At 36.5% G+C, this 14,914-nt stretch overlaps 1 protein-coding gene and 2 long non-coding RNA genes across 3 annotated transcripts in view; 2 read left to right on the top strand and 1 right to left on the bottom strand.

Moving 5' to 3' along the window:
• The window catches only part of LOC148094695 (uncharacterized), a 171,495-nt gene that overhangs the window by 32,674 nt on the left and 123,907 nt on the right, over nucleotides 1-14,914 (bottom strand). The window lies entirely within an intron of this gene.
• Nucleotides 1-14,914, top strand: part of LOC148094701 (ornithine decarboxylase-like) — a 38,551-nt gene that overhangs the window by 15,951 nt on the left and 7,686 nt on the right. The window lies entirely within an intron of this gene.
• Nucleotides 9,273-10,379, top strand: LOC148094702 (uncharacterized). The gene is made up of 3 exons (XR_015718430.1): nucleotides 9,273-9,521; nucleotides 9,628-9,745; nucleotides 10,357-10,379. It is a non-coding gene; the product is annotated as an uncharacterized LOC148094702 (long non-coding RNA).

Raw genomic sequence — 14,914 nt, 5'->3', positions numbered from 1 at the left:
TAACGTCTCTGTTTTACAAGCTTGCTGCATTTGACTTTGTTTGGCGTAGATGTTTTCCCAGTCATCTAAACCAAACTCTAACTGTTTGGTTATTGGATACAGTGCCTGCCCCGCAGCCTGCAATACAGAGAATAGCTGTTTAAGTCAGCTCATTAGGCACTGGATGATGTTTTGAATTTAGAATTCAGTTTAGTTTTATTTGGGCCAAATCACAACAACAGTCACCTCAAGCAATTCAATTCAATTCAATTCAATTCAATTTTATTTATATAGCGCCAAATCACAACAAATGTCGCCTCAAGGCGCTTCATAGATACAGAGAAAAACCCAACAATCATGTGACCCCCTATGAGCAAGCACTTTGGCGACAGTGGGAAGGAAAAACTCCCTTTTAACAGGAAGAAACCTCCGGCAGAACCAGGCTCAGGGAGGGGCGGGGCCATCTGCTGCGACCGGTTGGGGTGAGAGAAGAAAGACAGGATAAAGACATGCTGTGGAAGAGAGACAGAGGTTAATAACAGATATGATTCAATGCAGAGAAGTCTATTAACACATAGTGAGTGAGAAAGGTGACTGGAAAGGAAAAACTCAATGCATCATGGGAATCCCCCGGCAGCCTACGTCTATTGCAGCATAACTAAGGGAGGATTCAGGGTCACCTGGTCCAGCCCTAACTATATGCTTTAGCAAAAAGGAAAGTTTTAAGCCTAATCTTAAAAGTAGAGATAGTGTCTGTCTCCCGAATCTAAACTGGAAGCTGGTTCCACAGAAGAGGGGCCTGAAAACTGAAGGCTCTCCCTCCCATTCTACTTTTAAATACTCTAGGAACAACAAGTAGGCCTGCAGAGCGAGAGCGAAGTGCTCTAATAGGGTGATATGGTACTACAAGGTCATTAAGATAAGATGGGGCCTGATTATTTAAGACCTTGTATGTGAGGAGCAGGATTTTGAATTCAATTCTGGATTTAACAGGAAGCCAATGAAGGGAGCAGCCAAGCTTCCTAGCCTATTGCAGTGTAATTAAGGGAGGGTCCAGCTAACTATAAGCTTTAGAAATGTTTTAAGCCTAATCTCAAAAATAGAGATAGAGTCTGTCTCTTGAATCCAAACTGGGAGTTGGTTCCACGGAAGAGGGGCCTGGAAGATGAAGGCTCTGCCTGCCGTTTTACTTTTAAATATCCCAGGAACCACAAGTAATATTAGCCTTTCTATCAATATTTGGTTAGAGGCCCCGGGCATATGCGACTTCAGTAAATGACATGCACACACACAAAATGCTCTTTCTTCCCATTTCTGTTAATACACCAAACAATTCATATGTTAAGTTTGTTCTGTTAGTATCTCTACAGAGATAGACAATCACTGTGGAGCTTATGTCACACAACAATAAAGCTCACATTACACACAACAGGTTCTTCATTCAGTCTATGAAGACACTTCGTGTTTGCTGTAAATTCAGATGATTATTATCAAAGACCGGTCCAGCAAAAATCAACACAGAAAGGTTTGTACTTGGAAGTCCACCATAGATCTACATTGCTGTTCAAAAGTACAAATTATATTTGTTATAGTAGCTTTAAACGTGGCTATCAACAAGCTGGTGGGGGAGCATAAATCATGAGACTGAACTTTGATGCCACATTTTGAATCTAGGTTCATTCAGTGCATAGTTTTACTTTCATTAGATGCTTGCGTTAGGTTTAGGAAAGCATTGCTGTTTGAGGTACCCAGTGCATTTATACCAAGCCGTCCTACCCAAGTGTTTGTATACGTCTACTTGTACTTATGTTTACACTTCTGATCATCATAAATGGTCATGATCTGCATGTAGTGGTACAATTCACCATGTCTGTTTATAAATATTTCTCTCAGATGGCTACCACTGATGGTGATGCAGCATTAGTCATGAGTACCTCACCAGGTGGCACACTAAGCATGGGGCCCTAACTTGCTGTAACTGGTAGTGTTTTTTGTGTAAAGAAAGTCTCATTTTAATGCTTGTTTGTTGTAGGTGTGTATTTGTTCTTTTTCTCTTGAAAAGTCAACTGATATGTAGTATGGCTTGGAGGTTCCCAAGCTTGTACATAAACGTGGATATGCTGAACACACAATGTGTTGCAGAAATACAGCCAACACTATTGAACAACTACTTAACAAAGTAAGCTAATGAATAAAATACAAAAAAGAGAGAAAAGGTACTGAGTCTGACACTTGAGATTGGCTGCTGGACTACTTGTTCAATGTGTCAAGCCTGACACTTCTGAAAGAGAAAACCAGAAGAATATAAGCCAATTACAGAGTTATTCACTTAATTTACTGCTAGTGTCAACACATATTTTTTTTTTTTTTTTTTTTTAGATATTGACAGTAGTTGGGATCCATGAGTTGACATTCTTGTAATTTATTTACAGGTGAGTTTTCCCCCATTTCTGCCATTTGATTCAAGATGGTAACACTCGATTAGTTTAACCTTGGGGAAGGACAGAGATGATTACATCTCTGTGATAACCACAGAAGGCAGCACGCGGTGCCATTCGTGTACACGGGTACAACAAAACAGCAACATACTGAACAAGCAATTTATAACATTAACATGGACTTACTGATGTTTTTTTTTCCTATTCAAATGTTCTTTGTGTTTTACTTCTTTGTACTGGTATAATGCACATGTGTTAAAATGCCTACAGTAGGTATGACTCTAGTTATTCAGTATTGACACAGCTATGCTCTGGTTTTAATACAGAGAAAGCGTACTAGCTCCTCAGGGAGAGGGTGTGGTTGCTTTTGACACAGTAGAAACCCTGAAGTAAAACCAAACAAAACTTTGTAGTTTAACTGAAAACCATTTGAATTATGTGCAGTGTGTTGTGAAACCTGTATTTCATTTGTTTGACTTCATTGTGCTTTTTCTAGTAAACGCAGTTGGTATCAAATTGATTTAACTCCCCGCCCCCCACCCCCCACTGCAGTGCACAAAGCTATCAAATTGTTACATAATGCTGATACAATATAGTGTACGCTGTTATATACCAGGAGGATTGCCATGATTTATACATTTATACATGAAAACCAATCAACCTCTGGCTAAGCGGATTGCACAACACAGGCCAGGACTCGTCAGGCCAGGACTCTGCAGTCTATCTACTCCTACAGGCCAGTGGACACTCTTTCAATGATGAGGATGTACACATCCTGGACAGGAAGCAATGCTAGTTTGAGTGGGGAGTCAAGGAGCCCAAAGGGAAAGACCAACTCGAATTTGAGGAGGGGCCCAAGTGTACATCTTTGTGTACTTTTACATGTGCAAGTGCTTATAAAGGGCTGTGAAGCGTAGGAACTTTTTCTTAACTGCATTCTTCAGTTGTTGATAGCAAAGAACATTTCTGTTGCCTCGTCCAAATCTTTGAAACACATTAGTAGCTGGCATGAGCATATTATTGTGAAAGAGGGGATGAAGATGTGTGTTCTAAAGTAAGAGTTGAAAGTAAAGCTGAATGTTCATTGTATGCTTGTATCTACCTGTGCCCAAAGAGGTTATTTCCACCAGTCACAAACAAAGACTCAGTTTTTAAAAAACTCTGTCCTTTATCAGAAGTTGAGAATCACTCTGGATGTTCTTTGAGTTTTAAAAGTAGAATGGGAGGCAGAGTTTCAGCTACCAGGACCCTCTCCTGTGGAACCAGCTCACCGTTTATATTCAGAAGACAGAGACTCTCCTCTGATGAGACTCCAAACTTTCCTTTTTGATGCATTTTATAGTTAGAGCTGGATCAGTTGACCCTGAGTTGACCCTTAGTTATCCTGTTTTAGGTTGTGACTGCTGGGGGACTTCCAGTAACTTGTCTCTCTATTACTGTAAGGGGCTTACCTTACAATATAAGATGACTGTCTTGTGAATTGCCGCAATATAAATGAAATGGAATCACATCAAATTGAACTTGGATCCTAAAACTCAATCAAACCTAAACTCGTCTCACCCAATTTGGACATCCAGCACAATCATCCTCATATCCTCCTGAGACCCAGCGTATTCATTATGTCCTCTGTAGTGGACAAAAAGTTAAATTAAAAGATAACAGATAACATGGAGAGCAGGACAGAACATGACCAATGCTTGGAAGTACCAACATTACTTTGAGTTTGACTCTGTAAAAACTGAGAAGAGCATTAGCGTCCTAGGTGCACTCTACATGGGAAGAAAACTTCTTTCTATGGTGAAAAATTCCACGGGAATGTGACACAGAGAAACCTGCCAAACACAGCAGAATGTGATGAAACGTATTTGTTGATTTCTCAGTTCAAGTCAAGTTAATAGAAAAACCTTGTCTGTGCAAGTTAACCAAGTGGAAAAGATACCTGAAATTCATTACTTATTATAATATATGAATGTCTCTCACTCTCTTCTTCTGCCTCACCGCATCAGGAAGATCAAAACCTGAGCAGTAACTCGACAAGGTGAAAGCTAAATGTGGAAAAACAGTAGTAATCTGATGAAATTATGACTATTAATTATCACGTCACATGATATGATGAGTGACAGTGGTGTAGCACAGACTCTAATGTTCAGTATGTTTCTGTTTGTTAGTTAATTCATTTCAATTAAGTTCAACTTTCTGTATTTTCTGTATTGTCAGAGAATTCTCAGCTGTATAAAACCAAAAAGAAATAAACTCAAAAACAACACAAAATTTTTGCTTCTAACAGCTACGAATTGAATCCTCAAAGCTGTCCAGCTCTTACACTGCCTGTCATGAAATCAATATCCTTAGTATCCTTATTTTCCTATTATATTGTTTTATGTACTTTAATAATGAAGGCTTGTAGAGCAAGGCCACTTTTGACTCACAAAGTGCTCAGCCAGACTGAAAAACATGAAGTTTTAGTGCACAGGCATATTAATAGATAAGACACAGAAAAGAGGAACTTTGCCATATAAGCAATGTTTGAGACTGTGTGACATCTGAAGTACAGAAATAACACCATATAAGACACATGTTGAGCTAAAAATGTTAGAGCTGAAACAACTGTCTGAAACAATTGTATTGTAATTCAATTCAATTTTATTTGTATAGCGCCAAATCACAACAAAACTCACCTCACCTTTATATTGTACAGTAGATACAGAGAAAAGCCCAACAATCATATGACCCCTATGAGCAAGCACTTTGGCGACAGTGGGAAGAAAAAACTCCCTTTTAACAGGAAGAAACCTCCAGCAAAACCAGGCTCAGGGAGGGGCGGGGCCATCTGCTGCGACCGGTTGGGGTGAGAGAAGAAAGACAGGATAAAAGACATGCTGTGGAAGAGAGACAGAGGTGTGCGAGTGAAGTGCTCTAATAGGGTGATATGGTACTACAAGGTCATTAAGATAAGATGGGGCCTGTAGATTGTATTGTCATTTTAATTAAAAATGATAATTGCAACAATAAAAGAAACAATACTGTCCCTGATGTCCGAGCTTAGTTGAATAAACATTGGGTGCCTTGAGGGTTAAAGGAACTTTAGCCATTTTTCAATGGCCAAACCACCCATCTGATCTTAACATAATAAAGCAAGCTTTTCAGTTATAAATTAAAAAAAAAAAAACTTAACTCAGGAAGCGTCACACACAAGCAGCTACTCATGGTGGAGAAAACAGCATCTGGTAATGTCCATGTTTTCTAGACTAGACGTCATTTTGGACTTAGGTTAAGTTCTATTTTATTTATATATATCACCATTTGTGTAATCTCAGTGGTTGTTCTTTAATAACAATAAGTAGTCTGTTGTGATAATATGGTACTATAAAGTCACATTTCACAGAGCGAGAAAATATAAGTTAAAGTGTGACACTCCGTGATGGAGAAAGATGTAAGAAGAATAGGAGAAGCCAATGAGAGATTATTTTCAAAGGTAAACACTGCTCATCAATGGACAATTTACAGCTTACTCATAATATCCCCAAAAATTATTTGTTTCTAGATTGTGATTTTATGAAGTGTCTGAAAAACAAATTTGAAGTAACATAATTAAGTGTTAACACTGGAAGTCCCAGGCTTTTCTAACCCCAAGTCAGCCAAGTGGAAGCTAAATTGGCTAGTCTTTTAGCCCGGAGCAGCCCGGTGTTAGGAGATGTCAGGCAGATGCTGGGCTGCTGCAGTGTCACTGGGTAAAAGTGAGACAGAGTAAACACAATTTAGGGTCGATTAAGGATTCTGAAGATGCATTGAAACTATTAAACAAGCTGAAGTGAAGCTGATATTTCTGGGTTATATTCTGTAGGAAAAACTAATTGAAAAGTTCCACTCCCATTTGTAATCGATATGCTGTTGGATTAGAGTGCTGTAACAAAATGTACAGACTTTGCAAGGTGAGATTTTCCAGCAGGGAACAGGGGTTATATTAGGTGGAGCTATAAAAACATAAAAAGTCCACTTTTAAGCACTGCTCTCAAAATAGTCTACAGTGGAATTCTGCTTGAGTGGTGGTGCTCATGGTTAGTGTTAGGTTACATGAAGTAAAGGAAATTAATCTGCATTAAAGCTGATGATGCATAGATCAATTCACTAAATTCTACCTTTGCACCAATTGTATACAGCCTAGTATAAAAACAATATACAGTATACGGTTAGTTTAGGAAAGAGATTGTGTTCAATTTCAATTTTCATTTTCAATTTATTTATACAGCACCGAATCACAACAACAAGGTGCTTTATATTGTAAGGTAGATGTGAAAGATCTGCTCATATCTTGTTGAATGCAGTTGTGCAAATCCACAAAGAGCCGCCTCCACATTAAGAAAATCTACTGGACCTCACATTAATTATTATTCAATTATTATGAGTTATGATTCTTTTCCTCACGCTGAGCCACTACAACTGATCTTAGGGTTTCGCCACCATTCGCACTGGCGAATCCTGCTTTAACCCTTCACTCTACTGATTCACTCCCTGTTACGATAACAACTTTTTGTTGGTCGGTATATTGCCCCATAAACAATTGCGTCAAGTAATGTCATTGTCATTTTAAGACCATTTAATACCTTTGAGTGTATAATCATAAAATAACACCATAATAATGCAAGATCTACACACTTTCAATTGACAAACAAACGACTATTTCTTAAAATATTTAGATCATGGATATTAGGTATGAAAATATTAGATACCTTAGAAAACTTGAATAAATAGTAAATATTCTAACAAATAGAAAACAAAATGCACAAAGAACATTTGGAGAGTTTTCCATCTACAAATTTTTCCCCTTTTTCCTGTGAAAAATAAGATATCGTGCTGAAAAACACAATCCTTATTAAGCAATGTCTAACCAGTAGTACTGGTCTGAATGACAACAAACATAGGTAGTGTTTGGGAAAATCTGTTATAAAACAGTTATTATTTCAATAGTTATGCTTAGCATGTGACATAATATCACGTGACACAGACACTGCGTAAAAAACCACAACAACTAATACTTACTTTAGGAGGATGAGGGAGGGCAGCATCAGGTTGAGACTTTGACATCTGTAAGAGAAAAATTTATGTATTAGAAACAAGTCATTTAAAAATACATTAATGTGGCAGACTGTTCCCTGTTCCGATGCAGTGTACAAGTACAATCAGGGCTGTCACAACAATGGGGCGGTGCCAAGTGGCCGCAACCCTAGGTACAATGTACAAGTACATATAACTACATATTATGTGAATAAAGCAAGAATCTGTTTAGGTTAGGCACACTGCTGACTGATGCTTGTTAGGTTTATATGATTGCAAACTGCACAAAAACAACAAAGCAACAAAATTAATGATAATGACAAAAAAATTAATTAGATTTTACTTACGTCAGGAAGATCTGCATTCATTTTCATGGGCTGAAATAAATAGGCACAAACATTACTGCTAAACAACCCAAAAAACCCTCCAAAAGGCCTTAAAATGATTAAAAAGGCAAGGAAATGTGGAACATTGTAATTAGTGATTATTAATGAAGGATAACTGTGCTTTGTTTCTAACCTTGGTAAGTAAATGCTCTGTAGCCTGAAGGAGAGGTGGGATTTCTGTGAAAGTGAAATTAAATGTGAATAGGTTTTGATAGTTATTGTATATGACAAGTGTAAACACACACATAAAACATGTAATAGTACAGTACTTACTTTCAAGTATTTCATTTTTCAGCCTATCGTTTTCTCTTTTTAGATTCGAGTTCTCTTCTCTCAACTGATTAATGACACGCTGTAGATGTTCAAGTTTCTTTTCATTCCATAACTTTAGATTGTGTTGTTGGTCTGTTGGGTATGCCTAAGAAATGAAATAAAAAACTCTCTCTGTAAAAGCCACCTTCTGTATGAAGGAATGATCTCAAAATGTTGGGGGGGGGGGGGGGGGGGGGTTACACATACATATATATACACAAAACAGGTATATATATATATATATATATATATATATATATATATATATATATATACACATATATATATATATACACATATACACACACACACATATATATATTAGTATATATGTCTGTGTGTGTACGTGTGGCAAAACACTCACCTTTTTCTTAGCTGCCGGTTCGTCTCTCACCTCTGTGGCCTCAAGGAGTTTCATAGAAGGTTTACTTTTTCTCTTAAGCACCTCTGGCTTGGGTAGTTGTTCTTCAATTTCCTTAAGCTTTGTTTGCAAAGTTTTTTCCCTTTCTGAGGAGGCAGAATAATAATAAAAAAGGCTAAAGTACATCATAATATAATTGATTAAGTTACATATTTTGATTAACAAATAAGCGACAATAAAGTAATATTATATTGGAGAAAAGGCACCTGCTAGCTTAATGATGGAGGCTTCATAGACCGGCCACCCGCCTTTTGGCTCCTTGGCGCTTGTCGCCACTCCACCAAATAAACGTCCTTTTCCTCCAAACCGTCTAAGTATTCCTCCTCATCAAAATCCCGAATGTGTTCAGTTGGCACAATTGAGAACTTTCCATCTTCTGACTACTTAATTAACGCGAACATTATCCGCTTGTGTCTTCCCGCCTGTATATCGGCCATTCGGAAATTGCGCCTCAGACGTCGGTTATATTTAAAAAAAAAAGGGGGGGGGGGGAAGAAACAACAACTAATAATTTTATTATTATTATTATTAATATTTTTTGCACGTTCATTGCACATGTTTGGGAATATTTCAATATTTACTTTTTACGTATTACTTTTTATTTTATCTTTATTTATAAAAAGCACAATGGCAACGCGCATGCGCATACTCTGCTCCGCTCATTAACCTTTACACTTTCACACAACCTACAGATCTAGAACGACGACGCTGCATTTTTTGAATAATCTCTGGTGAGCATAGATTTCATAGAAAAAACATATTATATTGTTTTAAGTACCTTTTTTTCGATTAATTCTGTGATGTACAAAGACGGACGTTTTTGGGACTTTACGTTTAAGTTTTTAAAGTTTTTGTTAAGGTCTGCATTGCGTGTGCAGACGCTCGCGGAAGAAGACGCTGCAATTTGCGAACTCCCTGGAAAACTGCTCGGTAAGCATATATTTCACAGTAACATGCTACATTTATTTTATATGTTGCAGTTTCTGTTTTACAATCCTCGATGTTTTCTTCAATGTGATTTTAATGTCATCAACAGGTCACGTGTGAGTCAAAATGAGCGAGCCTCCTGAAAGGATTTCGTATAAACGTTGTCTAACTGATCCTGAAGAGGAAATTCCTTCAAGAACCAAACGGAGATGGGCACAAAAAGAAAGGTGTGTTGGTAATGTAATATCCCTCACTCTTTAACATTAACGAATGCCATAGGGCCGCACAATCAATTAATCTAGTGGCAATCACTAAGGATGCCACAATTATGTAATCGTTCAAAGTGGCAAATAATCGTCCACTGCATGCTTAAGATGTTTGTTTGTTTTTTATCAAGAATAAACAAAGCCAATGTGTAATAGACATTTGGGGCTTAATACTCCAGAATAGCATTGAAGGATTTTCAGTTAGTGTTTTCAGCTTATGTTCTTGTAAAAATAGGACATGCAGTTGCTTAAAACAATGGTATAAACATCATTCTAAGTAAATTTTATAAAATGTAATTAATAACCACAATGAAAATTGTAAGGAAAAAATGATCTTTGTAAATTACCATAGCATAAGGTACGATAAATGTACTCTGGCTCCCAAATGAATGATCTGGAGTTGGCTCTTTTAAACAGGGAATGTAGCGAGGCTATGTCTAATCTGCTTATTACTGATCAATAAACATCTTTATAAGTGATCACATCTTTATCGTGTTAATAGCAGTTCACTTAGAGTTCAAATATAGCAATAAGCAATTTCTATTTTCTTTATTGTATATTTTCTTTTTCAGAATTAAGGTTGCAGAAGAAGAACTTTAGAATGTTATCAAGGAATGTCAAAAGGTATGCCTTATGATATAATTGGTTCAATTTGCATTTTTGTAAATTCATAAATGAACCGTTCAACCAAAAATGTAAATTCTCTAATCAATTGCTCACTCTTAAGTTGTTATAAACCTGTATTAATTTCTTTTGAACAAAATAATGTTGATAACCAAACAGTTGCTGGTCCCCATTGACATAGTATGGACATAGTATGAAATAACAACACTATGGAAGTCAGTAGGGACAAGAAACTGGTTATCAACATTCTTGAAAATATCTTCTTTTGTGTTCAACAGAACAAAGAAATAGGTTTAGAACAACTTGAGGGTGATGATTACCAAAATAACATTTTATTCCTTTTATCTTATCATCCATTTTATCTTATCCCTTAGCATTTAATTACCTCAGTTATACCAAATAATAAATGCTTGATTCATATTAATATTAATAAATGATCTTATTGGTCTCTTTTTAAGGTTAGTGTTGGAATACAAACATTTTGGGTTAAGTGTAATGAAAACACTTTTAATGCATAAACCTAAATTAAATTTATTCTGAATATTGGACTATAGATTTGTCGAAATAAGTACACAATAGTTAGTTGAATTTTCAAGTCAATAAATGAAATCAAAAAGATCATTACATTTCTAGACATTATTTTTTAAAGAATATTCATGAATTAGTGCATTGAACAAGAAAAAATAAAACAAGTAATCATTGTTCTAATTATGATTTTTACGGTAATTTCTACTTTCTACTGCAATCATATATTCTTACAGAATTTATCATGAAAGAAAGCACTAAGCATTCATTTTGACAGCCTAAGCACACTTAAATTTTGGCAAGACTGAATGGACATGTCAAATAGTGCACAATTAGTGAATGAGACCAAATTCAAATGTCTGCTGTAATGTTAAAAAAAGAGATGCATACATACAGTAGAGAGAAGACGGTTACAGGGCAGATCTCACCGATATAGACATAAATGTGTCTATGAGTCCACTAGGTTAATGCTCTTACACTGAAGATTTGTTTACAGGACCCATAATTCTCTCTCTCGCTTCTCTTTTCAAGGAAATCCCAGACACCCTTCCAGAAGACAGAACTCTGCTGATGACTAATGATGAAGAGTGCACTGCAGGTCCTGTTCAGATAGAGGTCCCAGTGGATTCAGGTCAAACTAAAGAGCAAAATCAACTACTACTTCTGGCACTTAAGCTCAAACACAGTTTGACCAATGACTGTCTTGAAGATATCATGAAAATCCTTAATGTTGTTGGTGGCAGTGATTCAGCATGCAGGACAAAATATTCATTTTACAAAGCTTTTGATGATACAAAAGACATCATGAAAATCTGTTATGTGTGTGAACAGTGTAGTAATATAATGTCAGCTGAACTGGACCAAGTTCATTGTGTTCAATGCAACAGCACCTATGACAAAGCAAGTAGGTTTACCAAGAACTTTTTCATATACCTCTCCTTGGAAGATCAACTCAAAAATCTCTTGAGAATGCCAGGAATTACAGATGAATTAATAGGAAGGCAAACAGAAACATCTACTTCTCTCAGTGACATTTGTGATGCTTTTTTGTATCAGAAAGCTTTAAGTGGTTCAGAAACGGCCCTTCAAACCCTCAGCTTAACATTTAGCTGTGATGGTGTGCCAGTTTTTAAAAAGTCCCCTTGTAGTATTTGGCCCCTTTTTTGCACCATTAATGAATTGCCATTGAAAACAAGACAGGATAATGTACTCCTTTGTGCACTATGGTTCGGGGATGAGAAGCCTCACATGAGAAGTTTCTTAAAACCTTTCATTGATGAGTGTGTGGACCTACAGGACCGTGGTTTCACATGGGAAGATGACAAAGGCGTTTCTGTCAATACAAAAGTAATCCCTCTAATTCTAATGAGTGACTCAGTTGCCAGACCTCTGATCCAAAATTTTAAACAGTTTAATGGTGAATATGGATGCTCCTACTGCCTTCATGAAGGAAAGGTAGTTGAAAAAGGCAGAGGATTCACTCGTGTATATCCTTTTCAGAAGGACATTCAGCTCCGCAATCAGGAACAAACTAATGAATTTGTAGAAGCTGCGCTACAGTCTGGTAAAGCTGTTATGGGTGTTAAAGGGCCAAGTATGTTGTGTAGACTTCCCAGTTTTGATATTATCGAAGGGTCTGTCCCAGACTATATGCATTCAGTACTTCTGGGTGTTGCAAGAACTGTAACAGGGCTGTGGTTAAACAGTGAAAACCATGAAAAGCACTGGTATATAGGTAGGTCTACAAAACTGTTAGATGAAATGCTTTTAAAGATTAAACCGCCATGTAATGTACCTCGTGTGCCAAGGTCTGTCACATTGAGGAAATTTTGGAAAGCCCATGAGTGGTATATGTGGCTCTTTTATTAGAGCTTACCTGTACTAAAAGGTGTATTGCCAGAACCACTACTGAATCACTGGTCTAAACTAGTCAAGGGAGTATCCCTTCTGTTGGGCAAAAATATAACTAGAGAGCAGATTACTGAGTCTGAGGCACTTCTAACAGATTTTGTGAAAGACATGGAGGTATTCTATGGGGAAGCTAATCTGTCTTATAATGTCCATCTTTGCCTCCATTTACCAAGGAGTGTAGTTAACTGGGGGCCTTTGTGGGCTCATTCCGCCTTTGTGTTTGAGTCTTACAATGCTAAACTACTAGACATGATCAAAAGCACTCAAGGGGTTGCGCTACAGATTGTAAAAATGTTCTGGCTACAGAAGGCCTTACCATTTTATGGCCAGACTTTACTGAAAGATGCCTCAAATGAATGCAAGGAGATATTTGAATCTCTAACAAGACCTAAACAGTTAAAAGATGTAACTCGCACACATGGTATCACTGCACTTAATCATCCTAAAGTGCGATTAATTAGGAGGGATGACTATATGGCACTGAGTCGTTATGGGGTACAAAGGAGCAGAGTAAAGTACTTTCAACGAATCATTACAAATGGCGAGGTGTTTCACTCAGAAGATTACAGTCGTGTACTCAAACGTAATTCATTCACTGTTATGTTGAATGATGATGATCAAAATTTCTTTAACATTAAACGATTTGTAATATGTCAAAATGAAAGTGGAGAGACGTGTTATGCCATTGGAAGATTCTATGAACGAGCAAAGCATAGTCTCTGTGCCTCAAATCCAAGTTATTTTGAACCAGTATCAAAACGTCTTGGGCATCTGACAGGTATTCTTGCTGCAGAGATCAAATGCAAATGTCTGATCATTCACACTGAAAAACTAAAAGTCAATTACATTTTTAGAAGCATTAATCAGTGTGAATTCCTTAAATAAGGTTAAACACGAGAAAACATGATTTTCTGCCATGTGGTATTTTTCTGAAGTGATTTTAAACCAGTTCATAAAAAAAACATACATAATTAAACATTAAATGGCAAAACGTCAGATATACATTACATTAAGTCATTAAGTGCTTTATTATATTGCATCATTAAAGGAACACTCCCTCAGAGTTAATACGTTGAGTCTGACCACTTTGGAATCCATACAGTTGATTTGTATGGTGATAACACTTTTAACATAGCTTAGCATACATCATTGAATCCAAAGGGACAGTGAGCATCGCCTTGAAAAATGACCAAAGACTTAATGGTCAAACTCAACTTTTTAACTCGGAGGGAGATGGAGAATGAGCCTATTTCCAAAAAAAGTGGACTGTTTCTATAAGTACTATATTGTATATATTGTCAAAAACTAAAGTGTACATAGCAGTTGTTGTATTTTGTGTACTGTATCAATGACAAATAATTTCAAAGTCAATTGATATTGTGTAATGTGAAATACTGTAAGCAAATGAATAAATAACCTAATTCTTGCTAGACCTTTGACTCTGTTTTGTTTGAATCCAACTGTTTTTGCAGATGTGATTAGATGCAGATGTTGTTACTTTTATTATTATTATTGCACTAAATACATTTTAACCTCCTAAGACCCGAACTCTTCCACGACATGCATTTTTAATTTCTCTTTGATATTTGGGCATATTGGGGCCCGATGAATGTAAAAACAAAGAATTACCAGATTTTTTTTTTTTTACCTTATTTTTGTTTTTAAGAAAAATAAGAGCCACATATGAGGATATTTGTTTAAAATTTTGATAGAACAGTAGCAGTATAATGTCCTCGGAAGTGGATATCAGGCCCTTGTAGAGCAAAATTGAGTATTTTGGTCTAAATAACCCAAAATGTGACATCCACATATGTGGACGCCAGGTCCTAGGAGGTTAAATAAGGGATACTTTGAAATATATTCTACTGAAAGGTTGGAAATGTATTTTCTTGAACGCAAATATCTTTTGAAATGTATTTTGGTTTGAAAGAAATATATTTTCAATTTCAAAAATATATATTTTTGGAGCATCACAAATACAAAATATATTTACCATATATTTGAAATATATTTTGGCCAGGAAAAATGTATTTTTTTACCGTATGGGTAAACTAAGAGAAGCCACAAAAT

This window comes from Neolamprologus brichardi, unplaced genomic scaffold (genome assembly GCF_056152115.1).
Source record: "Neolamprologus brichardi isolate AB-2024 unplaced genomic scaffold, ASM5615211v1 NODE_ptg000031l+_length_7269946_cov_1, whole genome shotgun sequence".
In the NCBI taxonomy this organism is placed as follows: domain Eukaryota; kingdom Metazoa; phylum Chordata; class Actinopteri; order Cichliformes; family Cichlidae; genus Neolamprologus; species Neolamprologus brichardi.
This window is presented reverse-complemented; position numbering and strand designations above follow the sequence as displayed.